This window comes from Sceloporus undulatus, chromosome 2 (assembly GCF_019175285.1).
Source record: "Sceloporus undulatus isolate JIND9_A2432 ecotype Alabama chromosome 2, SceUnd_v1.1, whole genome shotgun sequence".
Taxonomy (NCBI): domain Eukaryota; kingdom Metazoa; phylum Chordata; class Lepidosauria; order Squamata; family Phrynosomatidae; genus Sceloporus; species Sceloporus undulatus.
This window is the reverse complement of record NC_056523.1, coordinates 63,858,322-63,871,861: the sequence shown is the minus strand read 5'-3', so window position 1 is coordinate 63,871,861 and position 13,540 is coordinate 63,858,322. Positions and strand designations below refer to the sequence as shown.

The 13,540-nt window shown below is 38.2% G+C and overlaps 1 long non-coding RNA gene across 7 annotated transcripts in view; it reads left to right on the top strand.

Moving 5' to 3' along the window:
• Window positions 1-13,148, top strand: part of LOC121921555 — a 20,065-nt gene extending 6,917 nt beyond the window's left edge. For 6 of the 7 annotated variants that reach the window (XR_006101975.1, XR_006101970.1, XR_006101972.1 and 3 more), the window contains 4 exons: window positions 2,148-2,277; window positions 7,478-7,570; window positions 10,413-10,587; window positions 11,155-13,148. This is a non-coding gene — a long non-coding RNA (uncharacterized LOC121921555). Of the gene's footprint in view, window positions 1-2,147; window positions 2,278-6,333; window positions 6,368-7,477; window positions 7,571-10,412; window positions 10,588-11,154 lie in introns of all 7 variants that reach the window. The other variant, XR_006101973.1, reaches the window with a different exon arrangement.
• The last annotated feature ends 392 nt before the right edge of the window (window positions 13,149-13,540 follow it).

Sequence of the window (13,540 nt, the reverse complement as noted above, 5' to 3'; positions counted from 1 at the left end):
TTAAAAAACTAGCAGCCTTGGAGGATAGCAATGGCAAGCCCCTTGGAACAACCCTTAGCAAGAAACCCTGGGATAGGTTTGCCTTGGAGGAAGTCACACTCTCTCAGCCATATAATAATATCATCTCCCAGCAATATAATATGTGTGCAAGAGCTATAGTTTGCACCAACTTGGGAGCAGTCTGTTGTGGTTTTATTTCTTGGAAAAGAGGAAAAAAATAATCCCTAAGTCACAGCCCCACTGTGAGGGTTTTTAAAAAAAAACAAAACAAACAAACATGTCAAGCAAATCATGCTCATCTTTGCCATACTGATGATGTGAGTATTTAAGGTGCAGCCTCCTGTGGCCATGCAATAGCACATATGTGCATAAGCTGTCAAATTTTTTTTTAAAAGCCCATCTAATTTTGTTCCCAGGAGAACCCCCTCCCTGACTTTGGTGAGCTCTGGGCAGACATTGGTGCAGATAAGGGGACTGATGGGCAGAAAAGGAACAAAACAAAACAAAACATGGCCCCATAGTGTTGTAGTAGTTCGTACTCATGCACTAGCTCTTGTATTTCACTGGGGGTAACTCTCACATACTGAATAACTGTCAAAACATCTTTTAAGGAATTGAAATCTACATTTTAAAAGTTTCCTAGGGTACAGTAGATTTCAGGGGCCTTTTTTTCTTGAGCAAACATGAAAATAATCAGGTGAAGCAGTAATCCTCATTATTATGTACTCCAAAGTAAGCCCTCTGCTTACTTTGCTAAACTTGTGTTATGTGCCTTAAACAAGTTTCTGACTTCTCGTGACCCTAAAACAAACCTATAATGGGATTTTCTTGGCAAGATTTATTCAGAGGTTTGCCATTGCCATCCCCTGAAGCCGTGAGAGTGTGACTTGCCCAAGGTCACCTAGTGGATTTCAAGGCCAAGCAGGGAAATGAACTCTGGTCTCCAGAGTCGTAGTCCAACACTCAAACCACTACACCACACTGGCTCTCAACTCATAGTTAAATGTGCCCAAGACTTCAAGGAAACGATTGTGGTGTTTTCGTACAACAAGAGATTACCTTTATTCCTAACTACTAACAAAATGGTTTAGGTTTTCTTTTTTGTATAATTATTGTGGTGATATTTGTCTTCCAATACAGTTGGCCCTCCGTTTTCATGGGAAATCTGTTCCAGACACACACACACACACCGACCCATGGAAACGGGGGCTAATGCATATTCAAGCCCTATAGGCTAGAATGGGGCATGCACTCATGCACACAACCCATTGAAAATAGCAGGTCGCCCCTCCACGGATTTTTGAGGTTGCGGATCCTACATCCACAAGTTAGGAGGGGTGACTGTAATTTCTGATTTATGGTGACTCTAAGGAGAGCCTGTCACAGAGTTTTCTTGGCAAGATTTGTTCAGAGGGGTTTTTCCATTGCTATCCTCTGAAGCTGAGAGAATGTGACTTACCCAAGGTCACCAGAGATTTCCATGGCCGAGCTGATCTCCTAGTGTCCTAGTCCATCACTCAAACCATTATGCCATGGTAGCTCTACATTTCATTAGCTTTATGTGATTAATTTGCTCTGGTTTGTCAATATGTTTAAATAATTTAGATGTTCATTTCTGTGGATTCCTTATTTTATTCTAATCTGTAATACTCATTGAATTAGTTATATAAATTTTTACACTGTCAAAATTATCTGCAATAATAGTATTTACTACTGGGAGGCATATGCCCTATACTTTCTCAAAAAATGGGTTATGAATAATCACATGTAGACAAGAAGTTGAGATTCTTTTTCATTGGAAGTTCAGAATTCACACGCTTTATTTGGATGGGAGAAGAAACTTACCTTTCACTTTAATTCACTTTATCTTCAGCTATTATGCTCATCCTGGTGTTCTGTTTTGAAGCTCATCAACAACATGTGGACATCTGTACTGTCTTTGTATTTCTTTCTAGATTTCAATTACTGCATATTTTTTTCCAGCTGTAAAATACCTTGAAAGTTCTTAGAGCAGGCTGAAAGATGATGTATAAATATTGCAAATAAATACTGATGAGCCGATATCTTGCTTGAGATTTGTTTTTTGACAAGGCTCCTGTGACTTTAATAAGCTTACTTAATCACATGAAACATTTTCTTTTCCCCAGGTGCTGTCCTTATTTGTACACACACAGGTTGACCAGGTCTCCTAAATGCAAAGGAAGATAAGGAACGGTAATATGTAGGACATTCAAGCAAAATGTAGGACACAACAAAAGAAAAGCTAAAAGCACTCATGTAAGTATAAATTCATGCTTCTTAGCTCTGCTCAAAATGGAGGGCATTTGGGAATTCCTCCTGAACAGAAGGTTGACATGTAGGAAATGTCCTGAAAAGGAGGACATATGGCCATCCTGCACACACACAGCCTCCAAGTTTGCCTTATTGTAAGAGAATTCAAGAGAGGTTAAGATAAGAAACTCCGTTAGATAGATCCTATCTGTCTGTTAGGAGTTTCTCTATAGTATCTCTCCCTTTCTCCTTTCTGAGAGTATCAGGAATAGTATCTACATTGCAGAGTTCATTAACAGGTTAATTTGGTTAACTTGTCAGTCAAGGATAGCCACTTTCGTTGGCTGGATAGAATCACTCCAAAACTCGTTTCTTAAGACGCAAGCTTTCCGTAAAGTAGGAAAAAACAAAAATTCAAGTGTTGCGTAAGCTGGCTTAAAGATTCTCTAAGAACAGCCTCTAGTTTGCTGAATGCTGCTGGGATCCTGCCTGCAGTGTTTAGAGAGAGAAATCACAATTCTTCCCAGGAGCTTTAAACAGCCTATTCACTTCATTGCACCAGATGAATTAAGAAAGCTTGCCAACTAGAAGGGAGGGAGAGCATATTTATAGCATCAGTATCACATTCAAGTTCTGTATGCATAAAAGCCAGTTGCAAGCTGCCTGTGAATGAAGATGCAGAGTACCAAATTTGCCCAGTTAAACAAACAGGAAATTTCAAGCTAAGCCTGCTTTATAATGGAAGCTTTAATATTGTGTTTACTTGCAATAAGGAATACTAAAGGCTGTGGCCCTGTAAATTCCCTGAAAATTGGTATGGTTTGATTAACTTTTGCTTATAGCAGTAGGCTGGATCCTGCATTTTATGCCACTAGCAGAAGCATCCTGTGAGCAAAGTTCTGCTTGATTGGAACACTGCCAACAGCAACAAAAGAAAAGATCCTTTTCTCCTGTTTTTCTCCATCTTCCTGTTGTTTTTGAGGGGTCACTTTTGGATCACTTAGAACGCTTAGTATATTTTCTTTCCATGGGTAAAATTATATAAGAAATGTGTGGAAAACATATCTCCTGTTCTTTTTGTATAATTTAGATAGGCTTGCCCTGGAATACAGAAGGCAGATGAATCCAATCAATGGTGCTTGAATTTATGTTAAAGATATTGTGAAAAAGAACTTGAGTTGACTGATTCTTCTGCAGCATTTTTCCTCTTTAAGTTCAAGCCATGGCTTATAATATACATTTTTTCTAATAAAATGGAAAACCAGTTCACTAAGAATCACTGTAGTTACAAATCATACCCCCTCTCCCACCAGTTTCAAAGAAACATCTGTCGTGGATGTCATATTTCCATAAAATACATTTCTTTTTAAAGCACAATTTCCTGTCAAGTCATAAAATATAGCTATAATGTACAAATGCACTGTACCTTCTTTGCCAGTGTTAGGTGACGGCTAAAAGCATTAATGCATTGTTGCACTTTACCATATGTAGCTGGTACTTTGTTAGCATGTCTGTTTTTTACTTCAAGAAACTCTTCCATCCACTGCCATATTTTTCAACATACCCTCAAGTGGTTAGCTGCATACGAGTACATAGCCTGAAACAGTGCTACTGAGATCCATGCTCTTTAATCCAATTTCCAGTACATAATGTTTTTCATCTAAAGTGTGTGTTGATCTGCATAGATATTCTGAAATGCCTTTTCTTTGTTTCCATGAATGTTATAGTTAAGAGAAAAAGGATTAATCTGTGCATAGAGTCGTTTCCTGCTACAGCTTTGGTGATTACAGTGGCAATCTGAAAAGTGCTTTCTCTGTATAGTTTATGGTAATGCAAATCAGTTCCATTTTTAAAAAGTGTTCTGCAGAAAGAATTAATATGTATTACTATCCCTGAGAAAGAAAACAATAATACTTGGACACACCTGATCCTAAGTATATGCACAGAGACATTAAGGAGTATTAGTTTCAGTTCTTTTGAATGATTAGTGCTTTGTTCATTAAGTGCAAATGGAATAGAGGGTACATTTTTATTACTGCCTTCGGAGATACACCTGAGTCTATGAAGAGGTAGTTCTACACAGGTCCATGGTGGGTCGGAGTGCAGCAGGGTTTGGATGACTGAAGAGAAGTTAATTCTTGCATTGCTCTGTCCCGGCACATTACTGCTTCCTTGACAGATCTCTGCACCAAGGGGAGTCATGGAAATTGTTCCATAGTTAATTATAATTATTGATTCTAAATAAACTTGTTGACTCGGTGTAGTTAACTCATGTTAATCCTTTCCACATAGGCAGGGAGAGAACTAGCCCAAACCTTTCTTCCAAGAACATGCAGTCAGTCAGTGTGTGTTGAGTTCTGTGTTTACCATAGGTCTGTATCTGGTTTCTAATGTGAATCAACATAAATAGCAGCAGCTGCACTTTATATAACTAGGAGAACTTTTAAGTATACAAGATTGATTAGTTCTGCATCTTTCCATTATTATTTTGGTAAAGCTATGAGATAATACTTACAGGGAAAAACATGGATTAATTCTAATCAAAGTTACATAAATAGCTCAAAATTACAATTTTATGTCAAGTTTCCCTCTCTGTAGTTCAGGCATTTCTTCAAAAAAGGCAGTAGCTGTTGTAATGAAACATACTGGACTGAGCCATTATAGGATCTAAGAGCACAATACAAAACCTTGGTTCATTTTGTTCACTATCACTTGGATTCTACTCTGTTTAGGAGGGTCCAGGTTGTTGAAACAGTAGTAGTCTTACTGAATGGCCCTTTCTGTGCCTGCACAAGGGCACAGATCAGCTGCTTGAAGATAAGAACAAAACTATTGTGTTAGATTGTGAGATAAGTGCATACAACTTTTTGAGGATGGTAATTACTGGGAAAACCAACATGCTTCACAACTTGGAAAAGTAATGTCCATGCTGGCTGTTTAACAAACTAATAAACATTGATGAACTATATCCACAGTAGTGAATAAAATACATCATAGTGTCTGACCTTGAAAGTCAGATGCTTTCGACTACCCACTGATTCTTTGAGGCTGCAATCCTACAAAGCATACTTGCTGGGTGTATTTCTGTGTAGAAATCCATAGCATTGCACTGCTGAATAGCAAAACAGGCCATGGGAACAGAAATTGCTGTTCTGCCAGTTTAACAGGTGGATCCTTGTGGGTCCTTACAACAAAATATTGCCACATGAAATGCTTTCTATTGAGGAATTCAGCCACTCCATTCCACCCTCCTTTCTTTTTCTTTTATTCCCTCTCCAATAAACAGCCAGCTTTCTGTGCACATTGATTGTGTTTAGTTTTCATTTTAGTTTAGGGCTTTCTTTCCCATTTTGGATCCCCCCGGTACATGCCTGTGGGGGGGGGGGGGGTTCTAGACACTCCATCTCAGCTTTCTCTGTTTTTCCTTTATTGCCTCTCCAATAGTCATCCAGCATTCTATGCTCACTGATCATGTTTAGTCCAAATGTTAGTTGGGAGTGAAGGTTTCTTCCCTATTTGGGTTTTTTGCTCTCTATCTGGGTTTTCGGGGTGGGTGGGTAGAGAGACATTGTGCCCAATCCCAACCACACTGAAATCTTTAATTTCACCTTTGATGTCTACAAGTGAAGTTGTCACTTTCATCCCTGAATACAGCTTAATATTATTTCTTCATACCTTGAAGTTATCCTGAGTCTATTGATATCTGATTTGGTAACTTCCGCATCAGTAGGGCAGTGAATCTTTCTAGACTGTAGAACAGACTTCAAAGGAATTATCCATGGGGGTACCCCATCACTGCCCCCTAAAAAGTCCAACAACTTGTGTATCTCCTGTATAAATTATAATTGAGATTAAATCATGAAGCCAATTCACTGATCCACTGACACAGAATCCAACAGTCACCACTGTATGCTTCCTTCTTACAGTACATGATAACTTAAAAATAGAGGGAAATGGATGGCTGTTAAGATTAAATTCAATTTTGCACTTATAATCATTTCACATAAAATGAATTTGCAGAAATAGCAAATCTTGATTTTTTTTTTCATCTTTCTTGTTTAGTTATGGCATGTTTTGAATCAAAGTTCATTCCCAGGTTAGTCCTGGTAAACATTAGCTACAGTATTTGTCTAGATTAGAATCTAATTTAAAAGTGCCATTAGATGTTCAGGGATGAAGCTGAGAAGTTTTATGATGTTTTATTTTTATGCTGCTATTTTTTTTAATGATTTTGTAAGTGTATTGATGCTACTCTTTGTTTTGAAATCATATTATATTATTTAAATGCTTCATCTTGAGTTTGGAAAGAGAGAGACCTTGTAGATTCTTTCTTACTATTCATAATATGATAATCATTATGTGATTGGATGGGAATAATGGGATAATCACTTCACTGCAGTTCTCACTCTTTGATAGCCTGCATTATGAATTGCAATAAAAGCAATATTTGTCATCATGATTACAATTATGATTATTTTGTACACACACACACACACACACATTGTGCTGCTTTTTGGCACAAGCAAATCCTTACCAAAGCTGAGAAGCCTTTTATGAGAACCGTATATGTAAATGGTGTTCTATCCTTTAATCGATTTTGGCCTTTTGCCTCACAGTATTGAATATAATGTAGTTTTTGAATGTAATAAATCCACTGAAAGTGCCACCTGGTGGCAGAAGTAAATTAAATCACCAAAGAAGGTATATTAAAGTAATGTGATGTGGTATGTTTCCAGCATAATGCACAGGGATTTAACCATGCAACTCTATTACAAGTAATAGTGCTGCTATAGCTAAGCCTTTCCAATAACACATGGAAAATTTATTTTTCTGGCTCTCCAGTTTTATAACCACAAGAAGAAAACAACTCAGAATTTAAGGAAGCTGACTCTTTAAATAACTTAGTTCAGTTCAGTTATGAAGCATAACTGTGCCAATAGGTGGTTTTCTGATAAAGAATGAGATAGATGGATCCACATGAACTTAGGTTTAAATGTCCATTATATTTAAATGTCCATTATTTAAGGCCAAATTGAAGCAAAATATATTGGGTCTCCTTCTTGAAATCACTGTAATTTGAATCTCACTACTATGAAGCAGAGGAAATATGGTTTACTTTCTCTTTATTTATGCTCCTTAATTGGTCCCACAGGAATTCATTACATAGCCCAGCTCATGGCTAAGAATGGTCTCACTCTCTGTTTAGTTCTAGGCCAACATACCTGGAAGGCTCCAGGCTGGAGAATGCTGATTTAGGCTGAATAAAATAAGCTTGCTCAGATGAGAGAATTCCTTGGAGGTGAGAAATGAGAAAACATCTTGACTTAAAGGGGAATCATTCTCTCAAAGTATTTCCCATACATATGTACATGTAATCACTGAGGCCCTCTTATCTTTTAGTATGCCAAAATGAATGGTCTGATAACAGTAGCCACATTTACATTGATCTTAAAAGTCTGAATTGTTGTGATAATAAGCTACAAACAAATGGTTTTAAAATACTTGGCCTATACAGTCCTAATTCTGTCAGTTGTAACATGGTAAAGTTCAAGGTATGTTTATAGGCAATGCATACTTCTTAGGATGCATCTACACTGTAGAAATAATGCAGTTTGGCACCACTTTAAGTGCTGTAGCTCCATCCTATGGAATCCTGGAATTTGTAGTTTTACAAGGTCTTTAGCCTTCTCTGCCACAGAGTGCTAGTCCCTCAGAAACTGTAAACCCTAGGATTCTGTAGGATGTGGCCATGGCAGTAAAAGTAGTATCAAACTGCATTATTTCTACAGTGTAGATAAAGACCCAGATGTATTATTGCATTAACATCCCAAGATGTATTACTGCATTAACATCCCATGGTTTTGCATGTGAATTTTGTCATCTCCTTAGTATTTGGGCAGAACCTTCAAAAGGATACTTTTCAATTCTCTCCTCTCCCTAAATGACACAAATGAAACAATTCCATGATGATGCAAGTTCCCCCCCCCCCCCCCCCCGTCACACACACTTGTATTCCAAAGTCGAGGGAGCTTCCGTAACTCGTTTTTTCTGAGTTGGATCCACATTACAGATGGATAGATACAATCAAGGAAGCCACAGACATGAATTTTTCAAGACCTGAGCAGGGTTGTTGATGGTAGGGTGACTTGGAGGTCTCTCACACATAGGGTCACCATAAATCAAAGTTGACTTTACAGGAGGAGACGAACTGAATTCACTGTAATTTTAGGCATGAATAATACAAGACCTCTCTCTGTGTTAACATTTCTTTTCAAAGTTCTGGGATCCTTTCCGTGTTTTGTATAGCTGTTTGATAGGCAGAAACAGAATACAGATATTAGGTGAAAGGTTATTAGCTGTCGTAGCCAAAGGCAGCATCTCCTTCAATATCAGAGGCTATGAGTGACTAATCACCTGTCTATGCTGGATGTTGAAATGTATTTGACTGGCTGCTCCTAGAAAAACAGTGGGAAAATTGGGTGGATGTTGGTCTGGACCAACAAGAATGTTATATGGGTATTAATTTGGCTAAAGTTTAGTAGTTTATTGGAAGCAGTTTGTTTTGAAGGTACACTTACATCTTTTCTTGCTGTATACTACAGTAAATCACACTTGCAATGGAGTTCTTAGTAAATTTCACTAATAATAATTCCACTTGTCTCATCTAGTGTGACAATCTTATCTTTTGAACTTATGAACTTGAGAACACTTTCAAGTGGTTTCAAGAGAGATTCAATGGGCAACCAAATAGCAGATTGAGGAACAGATGCTTATATCAGTCTTCCTCAACATGATGCCACCAAACATGCTGGACTATAACTCCCATTATAGCTATTAAGCATATCCCATGGCTAAAAGGATGATATATGTTGTTGGAAGGTACCTAGTTGGAGAAAGCTCATTAACCAGATATACATCATAGAGCGGGGCCCTGGGTATCCATTGAGATTTGGTTAAAGGAACCCACCCACTCCTCTATTTGATGCTCATCCCATTATATATAATGGGGTAGTAAAATGGTGTCCCTTATTTTAAAAAATGGCAAGATCAAGGTTTGCTTTTGAGGTTATTATAATTTTTGATATTTTCACTCAGATCTGGTAGAACTTATGGAGAACACCACTTCCAATATTTTCCTCATCCAAAGGCCTTTACTATAATGGTCCCGCGGATCTGGAATAGCCTACCTGAGGAGCGTCTCCATCTTGGAAACATTTAAAAAGAGACTAAAACTCTTTTTGTCAAGCTTCCCCCCCCCCCCCCCCGAAAAATGAAGACCAATTACCCGGCTGACAACGATATTCTGCCTTGCCCCTGGATGCTGGACGGTTGATGGATTTTTGTACTGTTGTATGATGAGTGTTGATGTAATATTTTTATGTTTTTATATGTATTGATTTTAATAGTCTGTAACCCCGCTTCGATCCACTGGGAGAAACGGGGAAACACAAATAAATTTTATTATTATTATGTGGTTGAATCCATGGATAATCCATGAATATGAAGGGGCAATTGTAATACAGTATTTCTTCAGAGTGTGTATGTGTATTCATAAAACACAGATATACCATGGAATAATCTACACACACCACCTGAGGAAATACTGTATTATGTATGTATTTAAGCCAAATGGTTGGTTTTAGTGACATCTTCTAACTATCTGTTTGATGCTGGCTAAAAATGTGCTGTTGGAGAGCCCTTCCCATAGTTATTGACTCATAATTGTTGTTCTGCTTAAGAAAAAGTCACAATACCTAGTGCTGCTGATTCTTTTCCAGAATCATTTGCAGCTCCTTTACTGTTAATAAAAATAATAAATATTTATTTATATCCCGCCTCTTCCGATTGAGGATCGTGGTGGGTAACAACAAAGAAAATACAATATACAACAATAAAAACAACAAGCCCCACAAAACCCCGACCCAACCCTCCCTCCCAACTATAAAATTAAACAGTAAAAAAATGTTTAAAAAGTACAATACATCAAAGTTAAAAACAAATCACAAATAATAAAAATAATCAAAGGGGGATTCAATTGCTTCTGGACATTATCAATCGGGGAAGGCCTGCCAGAAGAGAAAGGTTTTTGTCGCCTTTTTAAAAGTCTTGAGTGAGGATAATTGGCGAATCTCTTCTGGCAGGTCATTCCAAGTTTTTGAAGCGGTGACAGAAAAGGACCTCCGGGAGGTCACCGCCAGTCTCATCTTTCTAGATTGTAAGAGGTTTTTCCTGGAGGATTGGGGTGTACGGGCAGGATTGTATGGGAGGAGGCGTTCCTTCAAGTAGACTGGACGCAGACCATGTTGATTGGTTAAGGTAACAGTATAATTTGTGAATTGCTTACTGTATATACCGTATATACATGACTATAAATCGACCTCGTGTATAAGTCAAGGTCAACTTTTGGGGTCAAAATTATTGGTATTAGTATGATCTATGGATAAGTTGAGGGTCAGACTTCAGGAGGTAGCTCAGCTGGAGGGCCCTTCCCAGTCTCTCCCAGCTGAGCTTTCTCAGGTCAAGTACTATACTGACCCATGTATAAGTTGACCAGGTTTCTTGAGTCAATTTTTGACCTAAATTTCTTGACTTATACACAAGTATATACAGTACTTTTAAAATCTCTATTACCAGCATCTGAGATTAATGCCTGGTAATTAATATTTGTCTACATATGTATTTTATTTATTTATTTTATCAAAATGGTATAATTCATCAGCATACAAATTCTACACAGAATGTGTAACAACCATTAACAACAAAATTCAACAGATTAACAGATCTTTATTAAAGAAAAATAAAAATAAAAGATGGCCTGCAATTTCTTGGGATGTGTAATTTGATGTGTAACACCACTCTATTATGGTGTGTTCTCTATTCCAGATGTAAATCAGCAGTGGCCAAGGACAAAAGAAACCAAGCATCACTATCTGAGTCTGAAGCAAATGCTCAGGCTTTTTTGTGGAACACTGTACCCATGGAAATCATCATGTCACTCATACCTGTGACTTTAAGGACAAAAGCTCTATGATTCTCTATATATGTATAACTGTGAAACCAGTACAAGAGACAGCAAGAGAAAAGCTGCTCAACATGAGTCTGTTCTATAGTCCTCATGACAAGCACTGAGATTGGATTAGCATAAAAGTGAATGCTTTACTAAGCCCTGGCTTATATAAAGTAACCATATGCTGTGTCAGTACCACTAAGGGATGAAGTCATGCCATGCTCTTCAGTGGATGCCAACAATTGCCTTTTATGCAATTTTCTGAATCACCCCATTGTACCAAGCTCACTCACCATACTTTTCATATGCAGAATGCTTAGGGTACAAAATGATAAAAAAGGAGGCTGTAGAATATTCCTCATCCTATCCCCATAGCTCATTCACACTGCAACTGTATCAGTGTGTATTGTCAAGGGGGGAAATGTTTCTGTACAACAGTATTGCCACCAAGAATATATTTTCCTAACAAACCAAAATGTATTGGCATAGGTAGCATACTGCTCATTTAAATGCATTTTAATTGTGCACTTCTGACTTTGTCATTCAGTTAGCTGGAAGTGAGACAAGTACACACATTCTAAGAAGAAGTATTGATTGTATCAATAAACCTATGAGTGCAGTTGTGTTCTGTTTTACATGTTCCTTAGGCAGTATGGCATTAAATGCTCCTGCCTGTGTATTCATAATGAAATTGGGAGTGCCCCCATCTCCAGACAGGAAAATGTTCATGAATATGGAGAAAAGGAGAATTGATCTGCTTCTCTTTTTGTGTTTTGAGTGGGATCTCTGTAAGAAGTAACTGGATAAAGTTTGTTTCTGCCTTTAAGGCCATGTGCACAACAGCTTGTGAGAATGAGCATGTCAAGGAAAAGGGGGAAAGCACTCATGTCATAATACTTGATTGGATATTCTGCTCTGTAGTCAGGATTGCTAGTGTTGCTGAATTATGGGAGTTGAGGTAGAACAACATCTGGAAAGCCACTCAGGCTTTAGACTCAGACGTACTTTGTTGCATCATTGGTAATTTATGGAAACTGCAAGTTTTAATTCTGGTAATTGGTTCCAGATCAACTAAATAGCTCTTTTGTGTTCTAAGGTTGTTTTCCTTTGAATAAAAGTTGTTTGAGTTAGACCACAGACATGATCTTACCAGAAACATTTGGTTAGCCATTGTTGGAAAGCAGATGCTGGACTGGATATTTAAGAGGTTGTGCAGACCACCCCTAAGGGGCGGCCTGCAGCTGTCTTCATCTGCACCGGATTGGTTCTGTGGCAACTGCACACTGTGGGCCCAATCTGGCCTTTCCAGGGCACAGCGCCAGAGGAGGTGCTATGCCACCATGCACCGTGTAGAGCAGCACACAACATCATGCCACCCTGGGAGCGGAGTTGGGGCATGTGTCATGTGGACACCACAACCCTACTCCACCCCCAGGCCAGCCTTAATGGCCAGTGTGCACAGCCCCTAAGAGAATTTGCAGCTGGCCTTCCCTCAGTACAAATGAGTTTAGTAGAGTGAGGACATAATTCAAAAGACAGAGAACTCAAGTAGACACTAGATAGGTGTAGGAAGTGTGTTGAGTTATACAACACTCAAGTCCTTCCCTACAGCAGCACTTGTTAGCCCTTCAGAAAACAAATGAGAACCCCATATCCATGGAATATGCTTAAGTAGTTTGACATCATGATGTAAAATTTGCACATGTACAGCTCTTGTACAGTCTACAAGAGCTGAGTTCTGTCTAGTGATTGCCTCTTCAAAAGTGTCAAAGTATTATGCCTTAACTTATTCAGGTCTATCACCATACAAACCACACAGGGAAACTGCAAAGTGAAATGACAGTTCTTTAATAAAACATCAGACACTTTCTTACTGTGCCGTTTCTAAGTTGGTTCAATAGAGTATTTTTTTGAGGGGGGAGGTCCTTTAACACTCATCAATCAGTTAAAGAATAGGAAGCAAAGAGTGGGAACATAAGTACAACAGTATTGAGAATGGAGAGAAGTATGCAGTGGACTTCCCCAAAGATCTGTATAGACTGCCAGTTTTTCACTTGTGAATAAATGATCTAGACTTACAGCTGAACAACAACAACAAATTTGCAAATACTGTACAAAGACCCTTCCTAAAGGATAATAAATAATAATAAAAAATGTATTTATATACCGCCCTTCTAAATAACCAGGGTGGTGTACAACATTATAAAATACATACATATACAATACATTAAAAACAAATACATTAAAACATTCTAGCCAGCT